The 25,300-nt window shown below is 38.5% G+C and overlaps 1 long non-coding RNA gene across 3 annotated transcripts in view; it reads left to right on the forward strand.

Moving 5' to 3' along the window:
• Positions 1 to 25,300, forward strand: part of LOC120400664 — a 277,814-nt gene that overhangs the window by 229,247 nt on the left and 23,267 nt on the right. For 2 of the 3 annotated variants that reach the window (XR_005595966.1, XR_005595965.1), the window contains exon 1: positions 23,585 to 23,668. The exons of the other annotated variant lie outside the window; for it this stretch is intronic. This is a non-coding gene — a long non-coding RNA (uncharacterized LOC120400664). Of the gene's footprint in view, positions 1 to 23,584; positions 23,669 to 25,300 lie in introns of those variants that run through there. 3 annotated transcript variants of the gene reach the window in all.

Consider the following 25,300-nt stretch of genomic DNA (forward strand, 5'->3'; position numbering starts at 1 on the left):
AAACCAGTCCAAATCAGCTCCTAATGAAATTGATTTAGCAAATTCTGCTTCCAAAAAGGATTAGATGACTTTATATATATATATTTGAATAATGTAGAGTCATTCTTCAGGCAACAAATTAGCTTTTTTTCAAAGGGCACTGGTATATTTCCTGTGTCTGAGATTAGAAGGCACAGGTTCTACCAGCTGTGAGGCAGTAAATAAAATATTGACTTTTTTAATGTAATTTAATTTGTAATGATCGCAAATACTTTTGAAGTGCTGGACAAGTCATTTGGCACAATCCGGTCAGGGCTGCCCGGGGGGCGGGGCAAGTGGGGCAATTTGCCCCAGACCCTGGGCCCTGCAGGGGTCCCCATGAGAATATAGTATTCTATAGTATTGCAACTTTTTTTTTAATGGAAGAGGCTCCCGAAATTGCTTTGCCCCAGGCCCCCTGAATCCTCTGGGCAGCCCTGAATCCAGTTGTGTCATTCCTTGTAACTCTAGGACATGAGAAAAATCACACTATGACAAGAACATAAAAAGTTTAATGTAGTTTTTCAAAACTAATGAGCAAACACATTGTGCTATAAGAATTTAGTGTCTCACAATTTTGTGCCTAACTTTTTTCTTTGACTTAGCTGAAACATATATATGTGTCCAATATTAAATTATGTATGAGTTTTTTATTACATTTTCCTTTGGTACGGTGGGATGAACTTGGTTACTGAAATGCTTATTGAGTTACAAAAGACATTTTAAAAATAGCTTGCCTATTGGTATGGTGGCCAGGTGTTTCCTTGGTATGCAAAGGCTTGGGTTCAGGATTGCACTTGAGGATTTCATTTCCTGAATCATGAAGTCTAGTGCACAGTATAGATTTAGTGCACTATCAGGCTCCCATTGAAGTCAATGGATGTTTTGCCATTGACTTCAATGGAAGTGGAATCAGACACTTATAGAATATTTGAATCAGAAAAGCATGAGTAAAAAGGAGTCAGTCATTCATATACTCAGCTCTGCCTGAGGGAAGGCATTGCATTTTTCATGAAACAAAGTATTTGCCCATGTTTAACTTTCTGAAATGCAGAACACAAATAACGAATAAGAAAGAATGAGGAAAAGACTATTTCTCCTCACCTTAAGTTCTAGAGTCATCCTGCTGGAATAGCAATACTTGCGTATTTCCCTCTTTCCCGTTGGTGTTAGGAGAGGCACAAAAGCCAATCCCGGCTAGTGTAACTGGTACCATGTGTAGAATTCTAATACAAAGGAATAATAATTATACAGGCATCTTACAAAATTGGGCGACCGGGCAAGAAAATGGCAGATGAAATTCATTGTTGATAAATGTAAACTAATGCATGTTGGAAAACAATCTCAGCCCTACATACAACGTGATGGGGTCTAAATTACCACTTGAAAATAAGATCTTGGAGTCATTGTGGATAGTTCTCTGAAAACATCTGCTCAATGTGCAACGGCAGTCAAAAAAGCGAACAGAATGTTAGGACTCATTAGGAAAGAGATAATAAGACAGAAAATATCATAATGCCAATATATAAACCCATGGTATACCTTGAATATTGTGTGCAGTTCTGATTGTGCCATCTCAAAAATATATTAGATGGAAAAAGTACAGCGATTGTCAACCAAAATGACTAGGGGTATGGAACAGCTTCCATATGAGGAGACATTAAAAAGACTGGGACTGTTCATCTTAGAAAAGAGATGACTAAGGGGCGATATGATAGAGGTCTATACAATCATGACTGGTGTGGAGAAAGTGAATAAGGAAGTGTTATTTATCCCACTATACAAGAACCAGAGGTGACCCAATGAAATTAATAGGCAGCAGGTTTAAAACAAAGATAAGGAAGTACTTCACACAACACACAATCAACTTGTGGAACTCGTCAGGGTTTGTTGTTATAACTGGGTTAAAAAACAAATTAGATAAGTTCATAGAGGACAGGTCCATCAACGGCTATTAGCAAGATGAGCAGAGACGCATACTCATGCTCTGGGTGTCCTTAAACCTGTGTGTGCCAGAAACTGGTGCTGTACAACAGGGTATGGATAAATCAATAATTGCCCTGTTCTGCTCATTCTCTCTGAAGCATCTGGCACTGGCCACTGTCAAAAACAGGATGCTGGGCTAGATGGACCATTGGTCTGACCCAGTATGGCCATTGTTATGTTTTTAAGACACACAAACTGAAGTTGTTGGGTTGGTTTTTTTTTCAAATTTTCCTCATTTTGACTATTTCATTAACATCAAATCAAATGTTATGGTTTCACATCTTATCTAGAAATGATACTAATAACAATCTTTAAAAGGGAAAACAAATGTAGCTAAATAAAAGCTCCATAATTATTAGTGCTAATGTATAACTGTATATAAATATATTTTATAGGGCTGTCTTTTGATCTGGCATTTCTAGTGTTACATAAAAATCACGAAAGCAAATGTGTGTAACTCCACATGCACTGAGATGGGAATAAAAACCTTTAGAGCACGGTGGGATGAAAGTGTACTGTATAGAAGACTCTGGCTAGTCTTGTAACTGAAGTTAAAATATGGGGCAAAATTTGAGTTCAGTTTTCAGCTCTGCTACAGACTTCCTGCCTGACCGTGGGCAAATCACTTAAACTCTGAACTTCAGATTTTCCATCTGTCAACCAGGAAAAATATCTATCAGAATTTTTGTGAGATGGATTACTAATCATTTGTATTGCAATAGTGCACGAACGCCCCAAACAGATTTGTGGTAGGTGCCATATAAACAGACAGGAAGATATTGTCTTAACTCATTAGTGCTATAGAAGGGTGGCATATTATTTTTATTAAGAAAGTTCTGCATATGAAATCACATTATGTAAAAAAATGATCATCACAAAACCTCTAATGTGAAACTCTGTCATAAGACTGTTAAGGGACCACTTTCAAGTATCCTCAGTATTTCCATTTGTTCAACTTTCAGTGAAAGACTAATTGATAATAAGTGATCAATGTTTATTTATTTGTTTTACTGGTTCTTTCCGTGTTCATCTTTAGTAGGTTTCATTATGTATCATTTTGATTCTTTATGTACTAGATTGTAACTTCAGAATCTGACATGTACTGTGTTTGGGTGATACAAAAATAAAAAGAAGCACCTGTCAAAGACCCTAGAACTCCTGCCATAAATAACAAAAGCAAATAAAATTTAATTATCAACAAGATACAAAGTTCCTCTTCCCTTCCTGAGCCAAATCTGATCCCCCTCAAAGCCCATGTCTGCAGCAGCCCTACCAATACAACCATCCTAGGAGCACAGCAGAGAACAAATTGTGACTCAGAAAACCACAATTCCCAACCTCCTTTCTTGATCTGGAGAGAAGTAAGTTACTTTACTCCTTTTTCTTGAAGCAGCTGACTCCCTACGATACCCCCTACCCCCTACTCTGGACAGTTAGTAGGGGGTAGGGGGTATAGTATAGTTAGTGGGGGCAGGATATATGTAGCCAAGACTCCATCTATTCACTATCCTCTTGCTCACTGCAGGAAGCATTGGGTGAGTAACCTTTGCTTTCTTCACTGCCGCTTGAGTCACATTTAGTCTCCTTCATGGCTGAGTAAGAGCTATGTGACAATCTTAGTTCTATATAAGCAGCAAAGAGTCCTGTGGCACCTTATATACTAAAAGACATATTGGAGCATGAGCTTTCATGGGTGAATACCCACTTCGTCGGATGCATCCATGAAAGCTCATGCTCCAATACGTCTGTTAGTCTATAAGATGCCACAGGACTCTTTGCTGCTTTTACAGATCCAGACTAAAACGGCTACCCCTCTGATACTTAGTCCTATATGGATTTTCTTTATTGTTATGAAGAACTATATGATTCCCCTTGAAACTTGGTCTGTTGGTTCTCTTCGCTTGGAACAGTTGTTGTTAAGTGGTATATCAGACATGTATATTCTCTATATATTTTTAAATATTGTACATTTGCTAAAAGCCTTCAGTTAGGAAAACAATCTAATATAGTATAACACCTATAGCTTTTAGCTGATACAACTCAATATACTACCTTACATTCTTCCTTCCTCTTCATTGAGCTATTATAATAAAGGTTACTATCCCTTGCCCAGATCCTCAGGTCTAGTCTCAGTTAGCATAACTCTCTTGATGTCACTGGAACTATGCTGATTTACACCAGCCTTGCATCTGGCCCCTTACTGAAACTCCATTTATTTTTAAAACAGTGAATTCTAATACAAACTTCTTGTAGTCTGAACTGATTTCTCAACCAAATTCTGAATTTTATTTTATTGCATTTTGAAACTTTAGTATGAGGACAAGATGAGACTGAGGGAACCAGAAATTCTATTATCCCACTCTTCCTTTATAAATGTATATCACATATTCCAGAATACAGCCATTTTACTCCAAGGTTCCACCATTCTTCTAGTAGCGGGCAAATAATGCAACTTTTACCAGCCTTACTTATTGTTAACTTGAGGTTGGTGCTAAAGAAAATTTGTTTTAGATTCAGTTTGCCTCAAAGTATTAAATTCAGAAAGATTGTAATACATTTTTCTAACCATTTTAGTATTTGTTTGGCTATGATGACAACTAAACTGTCATCACTAAAGATTCAGTGAAGTCATTTCTATTGTAATGAAGTTTTGGCTCATTACTGGGTACCTTATACAATCTGAAGAGAAACCTGAGTATGTCCACCACCTCTGAGCTGGAGGGAGAAATGGAATGGAGCCAATGGAGAACCCTGTAAGTTACACAGTGCAACATCCAGCCAGGAGAGGGCTCCAAAATTTCCCGTGTAAATGAAGTAATATCCTGGAGTAATGGGGGACAGGTTCAGGACAGAGTCAGAGGCTGTGTGGAAACAGGCAAATCAGCCCAAGATCAGTCTATGCCAGGAAGGGCTGTCCAGCTAACAAAAATTATGTTTCATAAAAAATGTTGAGATTTTGACATTTGAGTTCATTCTGAATCGGGTTGAAACTGAGACCTTTTGAAAATTCTCGTGAAAAAAGAGAGAGAAGGCAATAGTCCAGTGCAATAACCGGATTCACAGCAGGAATTTGAACACATGTTTTCCACATCTTAGGTGAATAATCTAACCACTGAGCTATTTGGGGGAGGTATCTCATCCCCCCTCCCCTCAGTTTTGTCTATAAATTCCATCTTGGACCTGACAAATTTTCCAGATGAAAGTTTCATAAAAACTGGTAAGTTTCCACAAAAAATATCGTTTGGAAGAATTGGTATTTTCTGATGAAAAAAATGTTTTCATCAGAGCACCAGCTCTAACTGGCCGCAGGAGGCCAGCAGTAGCACAAAGAAGATAAAGCACAGTGGCTTGCAGGCTGGAGGATAGTGTGAAGGGGTTACAAGACTCTTGCCTTAATATATCTAAATTGGACTTAGAGTTAGGAATTGTTGCGTTTATCTTTTTTTGTAACTGTTGTGCTTAGGGTATTTGCGCCCTTTATTTTCACCGGCATTAGCAAAACAACACTCTGTTACTTATTTGAAATGCATGTGTGTTTATGGGAACACACCAAGGGCTAGAACTTGTAGAGTGCTTGCAACACCTATAGCACTCACTGCCAAATTCATGGCACATAAAGATTGCTATCAGACTTCCAGGAAGGGCTAGTGTACCACAGAACTTATAGTGACACCCTGCAATGGGAGTCAATTATAATATTTCCTTAATGGAGCTGATGAAGCTTGTTGAAGCTGCAAACTGGAAAAATGTGAGCTGTGTTATCTTGATTTGGCTTCAGGGTATCTAGTGCTTATGCTTGTCTGGCTCTCATTGACTGGAATTGATACTGCTGTGTATGTCCCACACATCCTAAAACATGCAGTGATCTGATCATAACTAAAGAAACCATCCCACAGATATTGTGAATTAAGCTAAAACAGATTAAGGCTGCTTTAATTCTGAATAAGAGTGTCCACACTGGGGAGTTAATGTGGTTTGACTAGTCCACTTTAAATTCACACTTTCAGTTAAATTAGATTAACCTGTATAGACAAGCCCTCACTGTGAGAGACTTCACAAACATTAGTGAACCTTTTCTAAGCAAGCTAATCATTCCCACCCTGAGACTGGCCCTGACAATATGGCACATCGCCTGTTTCTCCATGACTATGACTTCCAATCGGGAGTCACTTTGTGGCTGCTGCTACAGCATACCAGTCGACCAGTGGCCCTTAGCACATCCTAGACCTGATCCAAATCTTACTGAAAGTCAGTGGGAGTCTTTCCATTGCTTCAGTGGGCTTTGGATCAGGTCCCTTATGCAGAAAATCGTGGTAACTGGATCTTCATAAGCACAGATCCAGTTGTATTCTCCCCATCCATTTACCAAAGCTCCATTGCCCGTACATAAGAGAAACTATGCAGCTCATCTCCTTAGACAGCAGGAATTCTCAAACACCTGTTAACTTCATGCTGGGTTACTAGAGCTTCTGGGCAGGATTTTGCAGAGGCTTGTTGGAAAGGAGTGAGTTTTTTGTGTTCTTTTTATAACTTTAAAACTTCAGAATCAATGCGATTAACATTACAAGTATAAAATGGTATACGGACATTATATTTCTTGTATATTTACCTTTTATAATGGCATGAATATTTTGCCATTAATTCCCTGTGAACTTGCCTATAGTATTATATGCTAGCTAAATATCAGCCAGTTTCTTGGATGATTCATAATTTATAATGTGGGACACTGCTGCAAGTTAAATTTAGCTAAATTTTTGCAGGATCTATTTTAAATATGCTAATTTGCATACATAGATTTTTTTTTCCTAAGAGGATACAAAATCCTGGATGTTGAATTATATTAGTCACTTAAATCTCTCAAACAGTAATCTCATAATCTTGTGGACAATAGCTGTGCATTCAATGTATTACTTTGCAGGTTAGCATCCCTTTTAAGTATGCAGGTTGAATTCTTTTTTTAATCTTAAAAATGGGGTTGCTCTAAGTAAAATGCACAAGTAGTAAGATCCACATATTTTTGTGTGTGTATGTGTGTGAGGGAGAGAGCGCGCACACCATACAAAGACATTTGTTAGTGACACAAAATTATAGCTGACATAAAAAACACTGGATTTTTTTGCTCAGTTTCTAGCACAGGATGTTTTCTTCTGTTGATCAAACCATTGTCATAATATCTATTAGATTGCCTAGTGCTCACCTTGCAATGCTCTATTAGTCAAAATATCTCCTTGCCCATGTATTCAAATGAACTGTAGAGGTTATTAACTTGCCCTTGGCGAAAAGATTTCGTTTTCTAGGGCAAATGCTTTTATAAATTCTGTGTGTGACAGTTTTATTACATATTGTAAATAGAATATTCTGCCAGATTTTTATGACAGCCATCACTAACTCATTCAGACCTTATTACTTTTCAACCCTTCATGTACCTTGAATATTCTTTTTTAAAAATCTTTAACGTGCCTGGTTTTGGACATTGTACTTTTTACAGTTCTCTAGCCTGCTGCATTCACAAACAATTCTTTAAAACATTTTATATTACAGTTAAACACTATATTTTAGAAGAAACTAGGCTGTAATATAATTTGATGTAGACAGACATTAATTTGCACATTCTGCATTTATAGCCATAGACTCATTTACGCTTTTGCAGTCACTAGTAGAGTTTAATATAATGGTTTCTGTGCTCAGCTGCATATCTGTGCTGGGATCCACTAGCTGTAACCAAATGTGTGTTCTTGTAAAGTACTGTTGCTGTTGGTTTCATTTCTAGAGTTCATATTTCAAAATAGTATGCATGCTTTATTGCAACAAAAAGGCTAAATGAATCTGGCCCGTTTGCATGTTAAGAACTATTCAATCATATGTCACCTTTTTCTGTATATCAAAACTTTATCAATTTATTTCCTTGGTTCACAGGCTGCTCTCAAATAAACAAATAAAGTTGGTTTGAATAACATGTTGTTTATTTTTGTATTAGCATCCAAAGGGAGAAAGCCCTCATTCAGCTAGGCACTGTACGTGTACAAATTAAAAAGGCAGTTCTTATCTGAGTCTTAACACACATTGAGAAATAACTGGTGAAGATTGCAAAGATTGGGTGGGATAAGATAACAATTTCCAAAATCACCTAAGTGATGCAGGAGTCTAAATCCCCTTGATTTTCAATGGAACTTAAGCACCTAAGTGACTTAGGACTTTGAAAAATTTACTTGAAATAGTAATTTTTTGTACACTAAACAGCAACCACAGCACACTAAATGGCTAACTATTGTCAAGAGTTGTGTACCTATCATGGCAAAAGCAACAAGAGCAAAAGCCAATGGAGCTATACCAATTAGCACAAGCTGATAAACTTGTCCAATGAGTAGAGCTGACTAACTGTTTAGAGACAGTTCAGTGCTTGGGAACCAAGTTTGAATTCTGAATTCTCTGTTGAGCCCTCAGTCCTTATGTTAGTTGTAGGTGAAAGGAAAACCTTTGCTTTGATTACCAACAACTTCTGGCTCACAAAATTATTGCCCTAGAATAAGCCAATTCTGGCTGGTCCTAACTTTTGAGTGCTTGATTTGCAACTTTATTGTTCTCCTAATATAATTTTTTGGATGTAATGGAAAAAAGAAACATACCATGTGTAATCATATTGACCTCCTTTCCACCATGTGCATCATCAGGGTTGGGATATTCAGATCCACAGCACAGTCCTCTAGCACTGGAGGATTTAGTTGTCAAACTCTAAAAAGTCTCCACTGAACATGTTCAAACAGATTTTTTGTTCAGAGGTTTATAACCCCCACCAAATTTCAAGTCCTTGCTCCAAAACATTGAAGTGCTAGGACTTAACAAATTGGTTGTAAGAATGTTTTTAATATGGACAAAATAATATATTTTTCTCTAACCTCATTCTGAGAAATGGCTAAATCTTTCCAGAAAAAATCCCAGCCTTAGGCAGACACCCAGCATGGACAATTTCAGCCTACATGTTTTAACATTGGCATAGTTGTAAGGAACTGAAAACAGAGTCTTATGATGGATACTTTATCTATAGGTATCACTGTAATACAGACGCCTGTAATAGGCTAATTTTTGTAATGTGCCTATTTATAAGTTCAGCTAAGAAGGAAGTTCCTTGTTTTAAACACTGTAATTTGTGAACCTACTTAATAAAGCTAGTAGAATACTTCCAGGGAGTGCTATATAAATACAATGCTATTATAAATAACTGAAAGGTATTTTCTCCACCACTGCTAAGTTGGGCAAGAATGTGGCAGAACAAGTGAAGAGCTTTCAAAGTGAACATGGTTCTGTAGAATGGCCATGCATTCACTACAGCTTCTTTTTCCTCCTGCATTTGTCATGTTGATGCTTCAGATAATCTGATGCTCATTTGAAATCATACTCACTTTCCTTTATTTTCAGTCCAAAATCTTCCAGAGTCTCTAACATGGCATCTATGTCTCTCAAATGTGTTTCCACATTTTGTCAGTGATCAAATGATTGTCTAATCTGCTCTTTTTAACTAGGCATATATTTGCATATTAATTTAGTACCTGAGTACCCTATGTTATTACATAATTCCAAGAAGCATGATTTTGGGTTATCCTCAGCTTTTGTTGAAACTGGTAGGTTGAAGTTTTAAAATTTGTTTTTAGTAGTGTTGGTTTTTAAAATGTAACTCTGGCTAAATGGGTCTTTGTGTCCTTCTACTACTGGACCACAAATAGGTTTAGGAACCTTTTACTGGGAACAAAGACACACTTGGCCATTGTGTCACATATATTATTATTGAGGAAATGCTGATCACTGTGCCATAGCTAAGGTCATTTTGAGTTTTGCATTCAATCTCTTTATTATATATGAAAAATACAGTGTATCCTCACCTAAATTACAACATTTGCTTTTTAAGTATAGAGTGAATTTTCTGAGACCGGACAAGTACATCTGTTAGATTGATGTTATTTTTTTAAAGAAATTTAGCGCTCTGTCTCAATATTTTTTTATTTTTTATTTTTTTAGTTTGTACTCAAATGACCGCATTAATGAAATAAAACAAGTTCTTCAAGCTTCTCATATAGTTAAAATTCACTGAAATCCTGAGCCTAAGCTACATTTGAAAATTTTGTTATGATTATTGGTAAATTTTCCTATTTCACTTCATAATTGAAAATTTCTTCTTCAGGTGGTGCTTAAGAATAATATTAAAGAAACTTATGTAGAACTGCCCTAATTCAAAATGGGTCCCGTCTCCTGTTGTCTGCAATGGGATGGAGGCCACAGGCTGTCATTTGCAAACATGGCCACTGTCTCCATTAATCTGCTCTTTCCCATGCCCCTTCTCCAAGAGATCATACTACCTTGCTACTTTGCTAATATTTTCCCTTAAGGTAGTTTCACTTCAGTCCTATTGCACAGCCATTCTGCAAGCTGGTAGGTCTTTGAGTTCTCTGAAGAACATTTTATGCATGAGTTTCTGCCAACATTTACACATTAGCTTACCTGTACCTTGACAACATGAGTTAAAATTCAGTGAATGAGTCTTTAAAAAGCATAATAAAATCTGGGATTACAAATACAAAAAAAGCCTTCATCATAGTTATATGATAATTGCATAGGGTTGCTACAGTGACCACTTGTTTGCACAGTACATCTTATTTTAGTATTTTATCTGATACTGAAGTATGCTTAATGGTGACTACTTTAATTTTCTGCCAGCCCAGTTGTATTTCCTTCAAACAGGCTCTGCTTAAGGCTCTGTCACACACTTCTTTACTACAGGTGTTTTCACCTGTTATAGTCTACATTTTTAGGCATAGTATTTTCTCCCAAATACATTTAGACCATTGTCCCAGTAACATTCATTATCACATTTATTAATTGCTAAGTGTCATCAGTGTGCTGTATATGACACACAAGAAAGTACAGTCACTTTAGGAAGGAGTTTGCAATGTATGCCAAATGTATAAGAAAGTTGGTACGGTGCAGTTCATCTGTAGGTTTATCAGTTTTATTTCACCATATACCCTTTCACCTTTATTCAGTGTGGGCCCCAAAATCTCTCTTGACTCATCATCTATCACGCATATGTAATTTAGAATGAATTTCTCTTTTCTCTGCTCCCAATATGTCTCATTTACTTAGTTTTTTTTCTTTCCTTATTGGTCTGGTTGGTATTATGTATCAGTTAGAGATGTAACTAGTAAAGTACTATAGAAAAATTGGCTCCACGGAGCCCAAGAAATCTTTACTGCAGATGTATTTGTTTTTCTGGTAGAGTGTAAACTTCTGATCACGCCATACACAAATGAAGGGCTAAATCCTACAATCCTAATTTAAGACTAGATTGTACCATCTTGACACTTCCCTATATTAAGAGTAGTATGAACCTGCACTGCCCCAGGAATAGCAGTGGCGGTTTTCTCCCTGAGATAGATATTACATTTTGTAGAAGCAGCAAAGAATCCTGTGGCACCTTATAGACTAACAGATGTTTTGCAGCATGAGCTTTCGTGGGTGAATACCCACTTCTTCGGATGCACTGCTTGCATCCGAAGAAGTGGGTATTCACCCACGAAAGCTCATGCTGCAAAACATCTGTTAGTCTATAAGGTGCCACAGGATTCTTTGCTGCTTCTACAGAACCAGACTAACACGGCTACCCCTCTGATATATTACATTTTGGAGCTCTCCATTGACTGGGAGTACACAAACTGCTTCACACCTTTAAGGACTGCACTACCATGTATGGCTGGCCAGCTCAGTCAGCCGGTAATACACAGAGAGAAAAACTATAGCTCTGTCTACAGTTTGTCCCTCCATGTCCATTTCAAGGTATTGGGTGCTCCAGAAGGAGAGGTTAGAGAGTGAGACATACGCTCCCCTGAATGCAGGGACTAAAGTTTTGTCCAGTCCTTATGAGAACAGAGCAAGAGGGTGTTGGGGAGATGAAAACCCAGGAAGAATCTAACCTTTGCCTCTCTTGGGTGGAGACCCACATCTGTCTTCCTCCTGACCAGGGTTTTTCTAGGGTGCACAGTTCCCTCCCTATCCTGTCACATCCCCAGCAAGCCACACTGCCTAAACAGACCAGCATCTACACTTTACTTTCTCTCCAAAGGCACAAATGCCAGCAGTTACAAGTTACCAAACAGCTCTTTATAAGAAAGTACATTTATTCCTAAGGTAAAAGCATTACAGAGAAAACATTAAAAACAATAGAAGGTCCTATACACCTGCTAAAAGCTTGACAGCGGTCATGCATCAGTCTTATGGGGCCTCAGTAGGCTAATGTCTTTCCAGCTCTTCCCAGGAAGGATTGGGTCCCCCACCCCAGACAGAAGGTCTTGTCTGTTTGCTAGGTCAGAAAGAGGGCCCTGAGTCACTTTAAACTCAGGGCTATTTTTCCAAAAGTCCTTTATTTCTCTGTTGATCTCTGGAGAATCCTCCCCAGGTGGGGGTACTAATCTGGAGGTATTAAAGCCTGAGTGAATTGACCTAATCACCCCTCATTGTTCCTAGTTCCTGGAGGAACTGCGGTCATCCTCCTCCATGGAATTACATACAAGCTATGGCTCAGAATGATACATAAATTTAATACAGCGAGATGTCCCAAAGATTGCAGGTAATTTCCATATCTGTCAGAAAGGGATTCTACAACTTCCCCTGGAAGGCTCTTTAAGTGCTTAACTATTCTTATAGTTAGAAAATTTTCCATAATATTTAACCTAAAGTTCCCTTCTTTCAGATTAAGCTGCCTACTTCTTGTCTTACTTTCAGTGGGCCTGGAGAACAACTGATAACCATCCTGTTTATAACAGCTCTTAATATATTTGAAGATTGGTGCGGGACCTGATAACAATCTTCTTTTCTCAAGATTAAACATACCCTGTCTTTTAACTTTTCCTCATCGGTTATTTTTTTTCTAAACCTTTTATCATTTTTGTAGCTCTCATCTGGACTCTTTCCAGTTTGTCCAAATCTTTCCTAAAGTGTAGCACACAGAAATAGAGGCAGTGCTGCTTACATCTGACCCTCCTGTTAATATGGTCCAGAATGATATTAGCCTTTTTCCAACTACATCACATTGTTGGCTCATATTCAATTTGTGATCTACTCTAACTCCTGGAGCCTTTTCAACAGTACTACTGCCTAGCCAGTTAGTCCCCATTTTGTATTTATGCATTTGATTTTAACTTGTTAGCACAGTACTTTGGACTTGTCATTATTGAATTTCATCTTGTTGATTTCAGACCAACTCTCAAATTTACCAAGGTTGTTTTGAATTCTAGCCCTGTACTCCAAAGTATTTGTAACCTGCCCTGTTTTAGTGTCATCCTCAGATTTTATACGCATATTCTCTACTCCATTATCCCAGTCTCTAATGAAAATATTGACTAATACAGGACTGACCCCGGGGGACCCTACTAGATACATCCTCCCAGTTTCACAGTGAACCATTGATAACTACCCTTTGAGTATGATCTTTCAACCAGTTGTGCATCCATAGCATGACTATTTAATCTAGATCAGATTTCCCTAGTTTGCTGCTGAGAATGTCACGTGGGACTGTGTCAAAGCCCTTAATAAATTCAAGATATAGCATGTCTACAGCTTCACCTCTATCCACTAGCCCATTAATTGTGTCAAAGAAGGAAATTAGGTTGGCTTGGTGTGATTTTTTCATAACAAATCCATGTTCAGTATTACTTATAACCCTATTCTCTTCTAGGTGCTTACAAATTGATTGTTTTATAATTTGTTCCAGTATCTTTCCAGGTATTAAGGTAAGCTGAATAGTCTATAATTCTCTGGGTCATCTTTCTTCCCTTTTTTTAAAGATAGGTACTGTGTTTGCCCTTCTCTGGTCCTCTGGGATCTCATCTATTCTCCACTAGTTCTCAAAGATAATTGTTAATTGTTCCAAAATTGCTTCAGCTAGTTCCTTAAGTATCTGAGGATGAGTATTATCAGGTCCTGCTTACTTGACTACATCCAGCTTAACTGAATATGCTTTAACCTAAGCTTGTCCTATTCTGGTTTGTGTTCCTTCCCCCTTGATATTAATATTAATTTTTCTTAAGTATCTTGCCACCATGAACCTTTTTAGTGACTAAAGGTTCAAGGTGGCAAGCAAAATAGACAGTAAGCACCTCAGCCATCTTGATGTCATCTGTTATTAGCTCTCCTTCCTTGCTAAGTAGTGGACCCACACTTTCCTTAGTCTTTCTTTTGGACCTAATGTACTTATAGAACCTCTTCTTATTGCCTTTTATGTTCCTTGCTAGGTGAAATTCATTTTGTGTCTTAGTCTGATTTTGTCCCTGCATGTTTGTGCTATTCTTTTGTGCTAATCATTAGGAATTTGTTTTTTTATTTTTTAGTCATTAAAAGGCTCCTGATGGAGCCATATTGGCTTCTTACTAGTCTTCCTATCTTTTCCTTGCATTGTGATAATTTGCAGTTTTGCCTTTAATATCCTCTCTGAGAAACTATCAACTCTTCTGACCTCTTTTTTCCCTGAGATGATTTGTCCCATAAGATATTACGTGCCAATTCTTTTTTTAAGTTTATTGTTCCTATTCTGCAGCTATCACTCCTTCTTTTCCTTAAAAACATGAAATCTACCATTTCATGTTCACTTTCATCAGAATTGTCTTCTACCTTCAGATTTGCAACCATGCATTTGTTACTTTTCTTTTCAGGAACACTTTTAAAGTGTCATGGTCATAAATTACAACTCTGAATTTGGGGTTTTCAAAGCTGCATAATGAAATTAGTCCTTCAACTCTCATCAACTTAAATTGGTGACTGGATGCTCAACTCCCTTTGTCCCTTTGAAAACTCCAGCCCATGTTTTTATCCCCCAGACCCATAACTGGCAATGAGATCAGGGCAACAAACAGCAGTTCCATCCTACAGGGTAGTTAAGCAGCCTTTACATTTAAAAACAAACACAACCGTTACAAATTGTTTATTTTGTTTAACTCTTGTACAAAGAAAAAAAATTTTCTTTTGTCTACATGTCTAGCACTGTGATATCTTGGGGTAGACTGGGTAGCTTTTATGTCATTTAGCATAATGACATGACATGGTGCAACATGATATATGGTGCCTGAGAATAATAAGGCACAATGCATAACAGCGGACATTTGCAAATTCCAAGCATCGCAAGCAGAAAATAGCCAATTTGGAATCCAGCACATCCACATCTTGATTTTTGCTCTAATTATGCTATAAAAAAACTTAATTCACTATAGCACTTTGAAGTAGTTGGCAATTATTCTTTTTCGACTAAAACATTACCTTTAGGCAACAAGAACTTAGCTTCTTCATACATCAACATGTTATTGTGTTAATGTCCCTATTATTCTCCCATTTTGACTGACACTGCTAATTACAGCTGTTCTTGAACTTAATGTGATTTTCTGGCTGACAGTGACCATTCCAAAAGGGGCAGTTTGATAAATGTGAACTGAGCTAAAAGAGATATTAAGCATTTAAACACCAGCTTCATTTTCTCCAGCATAATATCCAAACATATTTTCCACCACAAAGTCCTTTCTGTAATACCTGTAAAACAGTTTTAGAGGCTGTGGTTATCCTAAAATAATCACATTCATGGGGGATTAGAGACAATCTGCTCATAAAAATGCATAAACAAACTACAAGGTTCACAGGGAACAAGAAGGGAGGTGATTGCTAAACCTGTACTTCCTTGGGATCTGAATTTTAATTATAAATAAAACATTTGTAGTTTAATTGCAATAACTGATGTGAGTGGTAGATAAATTATACATAAATGGACAAGAAAAAAGCAATTTATAATCCAGTGTACTTGGAACCCAAATTAATCAGTGATTACTCAAGTACAGTAACTCCTCACTTAAAGTTGTCCCGGTTAACATTGTTTCATGGTTACGTTGCTGATCAATTACGGAGCATGCTTGTTTAAAGTTGTCTAATGCTCCCTTCTAATGCCGTTTGGCAGCTGCCTGCTTTGTCCATGGCTTGCAGGAAGAGCAGCCTGTTGCAGCTAGCTGGTGGGGGCTTGGAACCAGGGTGGACAAACCAGGGCTCAGGACAGAGGGAGCTTGCAGCAGCTGTGATCTTAGCAAGCTGATCTAATTAACAAGGCAGTGTACTTAAAGGGAAAATTCACATACCTCCCTCCATTCCTGCTGCATTGTAGAGTGAGAGAGTTAACTATTGAGGGCTCAGGCAATTGCTAGTTCATCATTTAACAGTAAGGGAAATGTCCCACCCTCTGACTCCTCCACCTCAATCAAGCTTCACAATCATCATCACTGTGTACCAGTATTAAATTATTTGTTTAAAACTTATACTGTGTGCAGTGCTGTAATGAGGGCAAGGTGAAGGAGGCACTTGCCTCGGGCGTGGAAAGTGAGGGGCGCAGAAAGTCTCTCATTCGGTGGCAATTCAGCAGCAAATCTTTCCCTCCGAGAGGGACTGAGGGACCTGCCATCGCATTGCCGCCGGTTGTTGGCAAGGGAGAGGAGTGGCTCGTCTGGCTCCTTGGTGGAAATTCGGCGGCGGGTCCCTCAGTCCCTCTTGGAGGGAAGGACTTGCCGCCGAATTGCCATCACGCCGCTGAAGAGCCAGATGTGCCACCCCTCTCCCTTGCCTCAGGCACAAAAATCCCTAATTACGTCTCTGAGAGTGTGTGTGTGTGTGTGTGTGTGTGTGTGTGTGTAAAATAGTCTTTTGTCTGATGAAAAATTTCCCTGGAACCTAAACCCCTCATTTACATTAATTCTTATGGGGAAATTAGATTTGCTTAACATCGTTTTACTTAAAGTTGCATTTTTCAGGAACACAACTACAACGTTAGGTGAGGAGTTACTGTACTGTAGGGCATACTAATATTATTGTGAAAAGGAGGCATCTATGTAGACTGAGTGAATGTTACTATGTAATTTTAACACACTCATTTCACAAATTTAACACTTAGCATAGAATATTTATTGAAAAAGACATTTTTATCTATTTTATTAATTTGAACTATGGTAGAATAAGTTATGGCATTCAGCCTTTTTGAGATCAGAAAGTGTCCTCTATAGTCATGCTTCACTGTGCTCTTGAATGTACAGTGTCTTGTTTAAAATCAGAGTGTCACTGCTACCTTACTGAGGCACAGAAAAGCATCTTCCAAATTTCATTTGGCAGTAGTATCTTAATGTCCTCAGCAATACAAAATAATAATTAAGTAACATTGGTGTTGTATTGTGTTGTATATCTGTATTTCTCATCCAGCTATGTGTGTGTCTGTGGTGGGGTAATAGTAGTTTAATTTCTGTCAGGAGATGAGCTCCCTTCATTTTGCCTGAAGAGGGCTCCATAAGTGGTCCCCCATGAAAAGTCTGTTGCTGGAGGGGAAACTGTCTAGTAATCTCTGTACAGCCAAAGATTTCTCCCAGTGGGGAACAGCAGGCCATTCCTTTGCTCCCTAAAGCTTTGTTGCTGTCCTGGTAGTAGGTCTACCCACGTAATTAGATTGGAAGCTCTCGGGGAAGGGGCTGTGTGTTGTTCTTTGTAGCTGCCTGACACAGTGTGGCCCCAATCTTGGTTGGTTCATAGGGACTACCATAGAATAACAGCACCCATTAGTCTTTTAAAGTGATATTATGAATAGGCTAAGGGTGATCCTTCATAGAAGACTATTCATGCAGATCCTCTCATCCAAAGCCTCCTTTTGATGTAAGACAAGAGAGAGCTTTGGAGACTTCCTAAAACGTTTTTCTATCCCAGCTTCCCAGTGAATCTACTCCACTTCCAGACCTGCTTCCAGTGGCGGCTCTACGTTTTTTGCTGCCCCAAGCACGGCAGTCAGGCAGCCTTCAGCGACGTTTCTGCGGGTGATCTGCCAGTCGCGCGCCTTCCCCGCTTGCTGCGCCGGTGCCTGGAGCCATCCCTGCCTGCTTCCACTAGATTTATCCTTCTTTCATCTCACTACTCTATAAATCCACTCAGTCCTGACCACCTGTGAATGGAGACTTGAACCTCATGCATTCAGTAGAGCAGACCAGTATACCTTCTGTATTGGGCTTACAGGCATGCATATAATAAAATAAATTAATATAAATCTTAAAATAGTTCTCTTAGTCAGAGAAGAAAACCAAATCAATTTCTTAAATAGAACTGTCAGACCATGTAAATATGACAAACTATGCAAGAGGTGCTTACTGTACTCAGATGAGTTGCCACTGGGTTAAATGCCCTGGGGTTGAGGAGCCAGGTATTAAGCCATTGCTAGGCTACTTCCAGGTTTCCTTTGTTCTTAGCTATTAGGTAGCATGGCTTGTATTACTATTGAATGCATATGGTAGGCTTTACCATTTTAATTTACAAAGAGACTTGAGAAGTGTTTTTTTTTATGCATAAAGTAATTTCATGGATGTCAGGGTGAGTTAACTGTGCATAGGGAGAGAGGTTAAGCCTACTCCATGTATTTAATATTAGTTGAGTTCAATGTTACCAGTCTATTAAAGACTGATCTTGGGATGTGCAAAATTCCTGCTGGGAATCTCTGGGCACCTTCAACTAGTATTGACTTCAAACAGAGTTGAAGATGCTCAGAATTTTACATGACTAGTTCCTTATATTCACCATGGCTTGTTCAAACTCTTACTGCTTTCTTGTCTGGCATTCCACTCATGAGTGAGTGCTCAGGTCAGCAGGTATATATTGCTCTTCCCTTGCAGTCCCAATACTGTCACCCGAGATTATAATCAGCTGTACAGTAGCCACATTTTTTTCTTGTATTTTACTGTAGTAAAAATAAAGCATCCTGAAGCACTGTGATTTTTCTTATAATTGTGGTGGCAAATAACATTCAGGATAACACTATATAATCATCTTCTCTATAAAAATTATTAACTTTTTCTTTAACATGAATTCCCTTCAGCCATTTTGTATCTCTTGTGTCCACCTCCCTCAAACATCAGACCAATCAGATTTTACTGGCAATATTGGCAGAGAGGTAATATTAAAGTTACATGAACGGATATATACAGATATGGAGGATGAGATTCTGAGTTGTATCTTTAAGAGGCACAGCAGTGAATATGCAGCTCAGGGGAAGATGCTGAGCTGAGGCATCTTTAAGCTGCCTGTGCTCCCTCCCAATCCTGGGCTGCTCCGGGGCAGCAGAAGTCCCTGTGCAACTGAGGCATATTTCCAGGCCTGTCTAAATAATGTCAGGTTCCCCGAGCTTCCTTATTGGATGCAGCACTGCCCAGAATCAACACCAGTTTGCATTGTGGCTCCACCTCCAATATGGCACTCTTTCCCTCTAGCAATCCTGCCACACCCCCTCTGGATTTTCCTTGGGTTTGCAATCCAGTCTCTGAAATAACATATGACCTTGCTATGCTAATGAATTGCAGAGAGGTTGTATATACAGACACATACATATATACTGTTTCAGAGATTTGCTAGAGTCCTAATTACCTGTTGAAACATTGAGCATATTAATTTCTAAAATATTACTTACAATAAAAATATTCATTTCTGAATAGCTAGCCCCATTAGTGAGCTGTAGGGTCATCTGTTAGAAATTAAGGCACTGATCTGAACTTGGTCGGAGCAAGGGTCTGCCAGCATGATCAGTTTGCATGATCTTGGACTTAAACATTTGTTATTCATTGATATCACCTAAATAACTGAGAAGTTATCAGGTAATTCAACCTACATAGTACCCAGAAGTGTTAACTGTTTAGTGTGACCCTCCAATTCAACTGTTTGAGTAGCTTGATCATTGTCCTGCTGGCATTTGATACTATTATGAATAGCATGGAGAAACCTAAGGCAAAGCACCAAGTATTTAAGCATTCTACCTGCTTATAGAAATGCAGTTCTTATGTAATTTTTAAAGAAAAATGCACCAGTGATAATTGATAATATTTTCATGGACATCACAGGATTAGTCATGAGATCTTTCAAGAATTAGCGCAAAACTCACCCACTGTGTTATAACTCAGTTTGCTCAATGGTACAAAAAGATTGATTATCATGGCAAAATACAGAATGTGTGGATTCACCATGTATCATAATTGTGCTGTTGATTTGTTAAATCCTCTTTGAAAGATCCTCTGGAACATCTTACAATAGGTGAGGATACACGTTGGTGCTGTTCATACTTCCTTTTTTAAACTCAATTTTCTACTTTGTGAATTACTTAGAGTCGCAGAATATATTTAGGGTGAAAAATCTCTACCAGCTGCAGGTAGGGGTCAAAAGAAATATATAATTACTGCTGAATTAATTGGCAAATATTATTGTATATACAGACATCTAGTACTCACCTTAGTGGATTATTAGGGCAAATCAAGTGACAGATAGAAGGCAAGTACTTGAACAGCTAGACTTTTTGCATACAGTATTCTATGTTACTGAGCCTACCCCTTTTATTTCTCAAATACTTAATTTCTACAGAAATGAACACTCAATTCTTACCTTTGGGAGTTAGAGAAATAAAAGTAAATGTTAAAAGACAGGTAAACGAGATAAACAATTGCATATCCAGACATAAAAACAATGTTCAGACGTAGTACTACCTTATGGTAAATTAGAGCGTATATCATTCATCTTTCAGTTCCAAAAGTGGTGGATGAAAACAGCCCCATGACAAATGTATATTGCATCAAGAGAAGCTACTTTCTTCAGACTTCAAATTGTGAGCAACCGCTTACCATTATAACACCCGTTTTGCTCCTTCTAACTCCATTAAAACAAAATGAATACACCAGAAATGATTTTCTCATGTAAATTTTTCAGAAAAAGGAGAATGTTTTTTCATTTAATTTTTGCGGTTAGTTGGGCAAGTTGATAGTGGGATATGACTGCTTGAAAAATCAAGTAAGTCTACTTTTGGAAATCTTTCTTAACGTTTTGTTGTTGCCTCATTGTGCAAGAACAGCGTATGCGTTTTATTTAAATTTCATAAATTGTATTGTCTTCCACAATAAGAATTGTGCCTTTTCATGTTTTGGGAGAATTAAGTAGGTTAATTTTGAAGTTAATCCAAGTCATTTATCCAGATGCATGAAAAATCAATGGCCGTGTGTGGTGGATGTACAAATCTCAGAACTGCTCTGGGCCAAATAAGCTCCATCCTGCTGCACCTTCAGTGAGTCACCTTCAGCTGTCAGGCCCTGAGGAGGGCTTAAAAGGAGGAGAACGAGCTCAACTGGTGTTAAAGCTAGGAGGAGAGCATATCTTTAGTCCTTAGTGCCTGGAAAAGGTTTGGCTAAGAGCAGAGATTGCTTGAACAACTGCTGCCTCCTGAGGGAAAGCTGGGGCTGATGCAGATTGGTTACTTTGGGCCTATTAGCAGTGAACACTCATGTAGCCTGCTAGAAGCTCCTTGAAGGAAAGGGAAAGCTGCTGTGGCCTTGTTAGGTTGTGTGGGTTTATTTATATTTTTATTTCTGATAGCTCTTGAAGAGGTGTACACAACTGGACATCTGTCTCCCCTATGCCTGGACCCATGCTGTTGATTTCCTGGGTCTGAGGACCAGAGACTAGAGTGATTCAGGGCTCTGTCTTGCACCAAGGAGGCTGTGTGGGAGACCAACCCTGTGAAAAGGCTGTGAAGTCCACAAATTGTATCAAATGGAATTTAATGAGTCTCCAGCAGCAAATTGTGCATTTCCTAAAGCCTGATTTTTTCATTTTCTTGTGTAATCATTTATACCAGAGCAAAGTCGATATAAAATAGTGCCATTCAGATTGTTCTTTGTACTAGTGTAAATGATTACATGAGGAATAGGGTAATGGGAAATTAAGCCCCTTATCTATATTGATAGATATATGGGTTGCAGATGTTCTCCAGAGGAAGCACTAAGAGTGGGAACTTCAGGAACTCTTGGGAAAATGGGAGATTATGCATAGTAGGTGTCTTTGTGGAGGTTATAGCTACTGCAAGAAATTGTTTGGAATTTGAAGCCATCAGGGAATTCTGCAGAAGTTAGAAGATGAGCAGTGACTCTGGCTAGTGGTTTACAACGCATTAATATTCCACAAATACATTCAATTTGTTGAAACTAATAATGCTCATCAACATTTTCTTAGGGCTTACAAAATCAGGAAATTCCTAGACAATTATCTTCACCTTAAAAACATTTAGATTGTAAATGACATGAGAAAGTCAGACCGGACAGTGGTAAGAGAGTGGAGGAAGGCAGGCATATCAGCCCCTAAATGGTGAAGGCTCTTTTCCCTATGAACTGAAAAGTGGTAACCTCTGGTTAATTAGACACACCTGAGTCCAAGCAAGGGTTGCTGGTGACCTTTAAAAATCCCTCTTCTGGTGAGCCAGAGGAAGAAAGAATGAGAAACAAGCTGGAGAAGTATTAGTGATTGCAGGGAGACAAGGCTTTTCACAGATAGAAGTCTATTTTCCTACCTATAGGAAAAAGAATCAAGTTTACTTTTGTTTGGCAAGAAGCTAGTGTAATGAGACAATGCCTGGGGCAGGAGGCAAGGAAGTGTATTTCTTTTGTGATGAATTGTGGATTTTTTTTTTTATGGAGGGGTGTTTCTTTTCACTTTTTTTGCTTAAAAGTACTCAGGCCTAGCCTGAGTCCTACCTACTAAATATTGAAAGAAATCAACCAAAGCCAAGAATTAAAAACCTCCATAGTAGGCATGATTTACTCTAGGTGCCTTCTTCTCTTCCCTTCCCCACCTCAGCTGCCAGAGGGAGAACCATGGAGGTTGATGAGGTGAAGGAGCTGCCTTGCCACAATGTATATAATTTATTAAGTAATAAAATCCCTTTTTAAATGGTATGTACAAAGCATCCAGGAAAATCAAAGTTAAGGTTGCACTTAAATTGAAAATAAGGAAAAGAAAACTTATGCTTTAATTCAATAAAGCATTTAAGTACATTCCTTTTTTTTTAAGCCTGTGAGTAGTTCCACTGAAGATGGCCTTTATTAATGAACAACACACACAAACCACATCCCCAAATATTGCCTTTTAAAGAACACCTTTTAAAATACTTTCACAAACTTGTAGTTGGTTTACAAAGTTGGTGATTTATTTTTCACTCAATACCATGGATGTGATTTATTGCCTGTTTCACAGAAGGAATGAAACTGAAATTGCTAAAGGCAGTTGTAGGCAAAGCAGAGAGTGAGTGTCTGAGGAATGATTCAATGGACAAAGGGAAAGCCTTAAGGGCCACATCAGAAAAGTCTGACTTTGCATATACAGTTCCTTGCATGGGAAAAGTTCTATATTTGCACATTCAAAGCAGGTGTTGGGACTTGTGACTACTCAGTTTGTGGTGAAAATGGAGGTTTGTTTATTTGTACTTTTTTGTTTTTGCACGAGTAAATACATTTTGGCCTAATCTAAAGCCAATAGGAGTATTTCTGTTAACTTCCATAGGTTTGATTCAGGCCCTGTGGGTCTGAATCTGATTTTGATTTTCATTCTCTATACAATCCCTGTGCCCAGTGTAGGGGGCATAACCCTGTTATGCTATTCCACTGCTAGACTGGCTCCCAGGGAGCTTTTGCAGGAAGCACAAGATGCAGTCAAGCACAGATTCCTTTGCATTCCCCACAGGTCCTACATGAAGTAGAGCTCATCCAGATTGGAGAATCCAGACCATGAACTTTAGTGGCTACTCATCATTCATACCCTTGTGAGTGAAATCAGAGTCAATTTCTTAGCATGTATCACTAGGCTAAATTTTAAATATCATATTCAGACTCCTCTCAGAACTTGAAATGTCAGCTCTCTGTCTGAAGTGTGCCAGAGCACATGTGCCACATAAATAGATTGTCTGGGTTCTAATATATTGTTTTGTTTGTAATGTGGATGAGACAACATGGTTATGGAACCTCACTAGGGAAAAAAGTTAGAGCTGAAGCCATTCCCATTCCAACTATAAATAATAATAGTATTTTTAGAAAAACTGCTAGACTTGTGATGTGAAGAAGCCCCTACTCTTCAGCAAGTGTGTAGTTAAAGCCTTCTGTTCAGGGTTGAGAACAACATTCCTAACAATTTGAACTATAAACACTTGTGTACTATGCTATTCACTTTCAAGGTCACATGTTACTTGAGGTTCTTCTAGAAAGAAATGTAAACCAGACCCAGAACTACCTTTTTCCACTTTGTGGAATTTTCAATGCTGAAGAAAAGCTTGAAGTATTGTTGCCAATTCAAAATGCATCACAGAGGCCTAGATCATATTAAAAATAACATCCAGATTTTCAAAGTGCATTGTGTTTGTACCTTTAATCCAGGTATACATAACTATTTTAGGTACCTGACCTGTATATTTATACATGCAAATACCTGATCTTTGATTACCCACATGCATGCCTGGTATTTGCATGAATAAATTAGGTGCATACAATCATGTGTGTAAATGCATGCAGACTTGTTTTAACATCTTGGCCTGGGAGAACAGCTTTTTCTGCTTTCTTGGGTGGTTGCTGCTTTACTGGCTGTCCTGAGGCTCTTGTACATTACACTGCCATGATAAATTATAGCCCTTGCTGATTATCCACCCAGGTCCTTGAAGTGAAACCACTAAATGATCACTCTTCTTCCTACTATGTCCCTGTGATGCAACCTTCCTCTGTTCTAGGCAAGAGTTTCACTATAAATTGTTTTATTCACCCATGAATATTACGACAGCTCCACTGAGTACTCAATGCAGGAAAATCAGGTTGAAAGAGGTAGCTTAACTTTTACTTTACTGATATTTCTAGTCTCAAACAAAAATTTTAAAAAGCATGTGTGGTTGAAACTCAGTGAATTTCATTTTTATTTAGCATACACTATTTTGTACAACTTGTCTGCTAGCCACTTTTTACTACAATTCTTTATGGAGTTGTGCAGTATTGTTAATTGTTCAGAGGGAAAAAATGTGGCTCCATTCCAAAGAGTGATGCTCTCATAAAGTGCCTAGTGGTAGGGTTTTAAGTTGGTCTCAATTATTTCCCTATGAAACCTTCACAATCCACAAATAAAAAGATGGTTCTAACAGCATGCACTGCAGACTCAGGTTGGGATAATAAATCTAGCTGCATTTGATGGGGCAGCTGCCCCTCACTGGTAGGTAAGGGGTTAAATCCACCCTGGGGAGGCTGTGCAGGAGGCAGCCAATGAGGAAAAGGCTTATAGTCCAGCCAATCAGGGGAAGCTTTACTGGAACAGCCAATTAGGGCCAGGCTGGCCCATATAAGAAGGGGCTGCTGAGCAGAACGAGGGAGTCACTCCCTGAAGGGTGAGGGGGGAGGACTGGCCACTTAGAAGGTGGGAG

This window comes from Mauremys reevesii, linkage group 1 (genome assembly GCF_016161935.1).
Source record: "Mauremys reevesii isolate NIE-2019 linkage group 1, ASM1616193v1, whole genome shotgun sequence".
Classification (NCBI taxonomy): domain Eukaryota; kingdom Metazoa; phylum Chordata; order Testudines; family Geoemydidae; genus Mauremys; species Mauremys reevesii.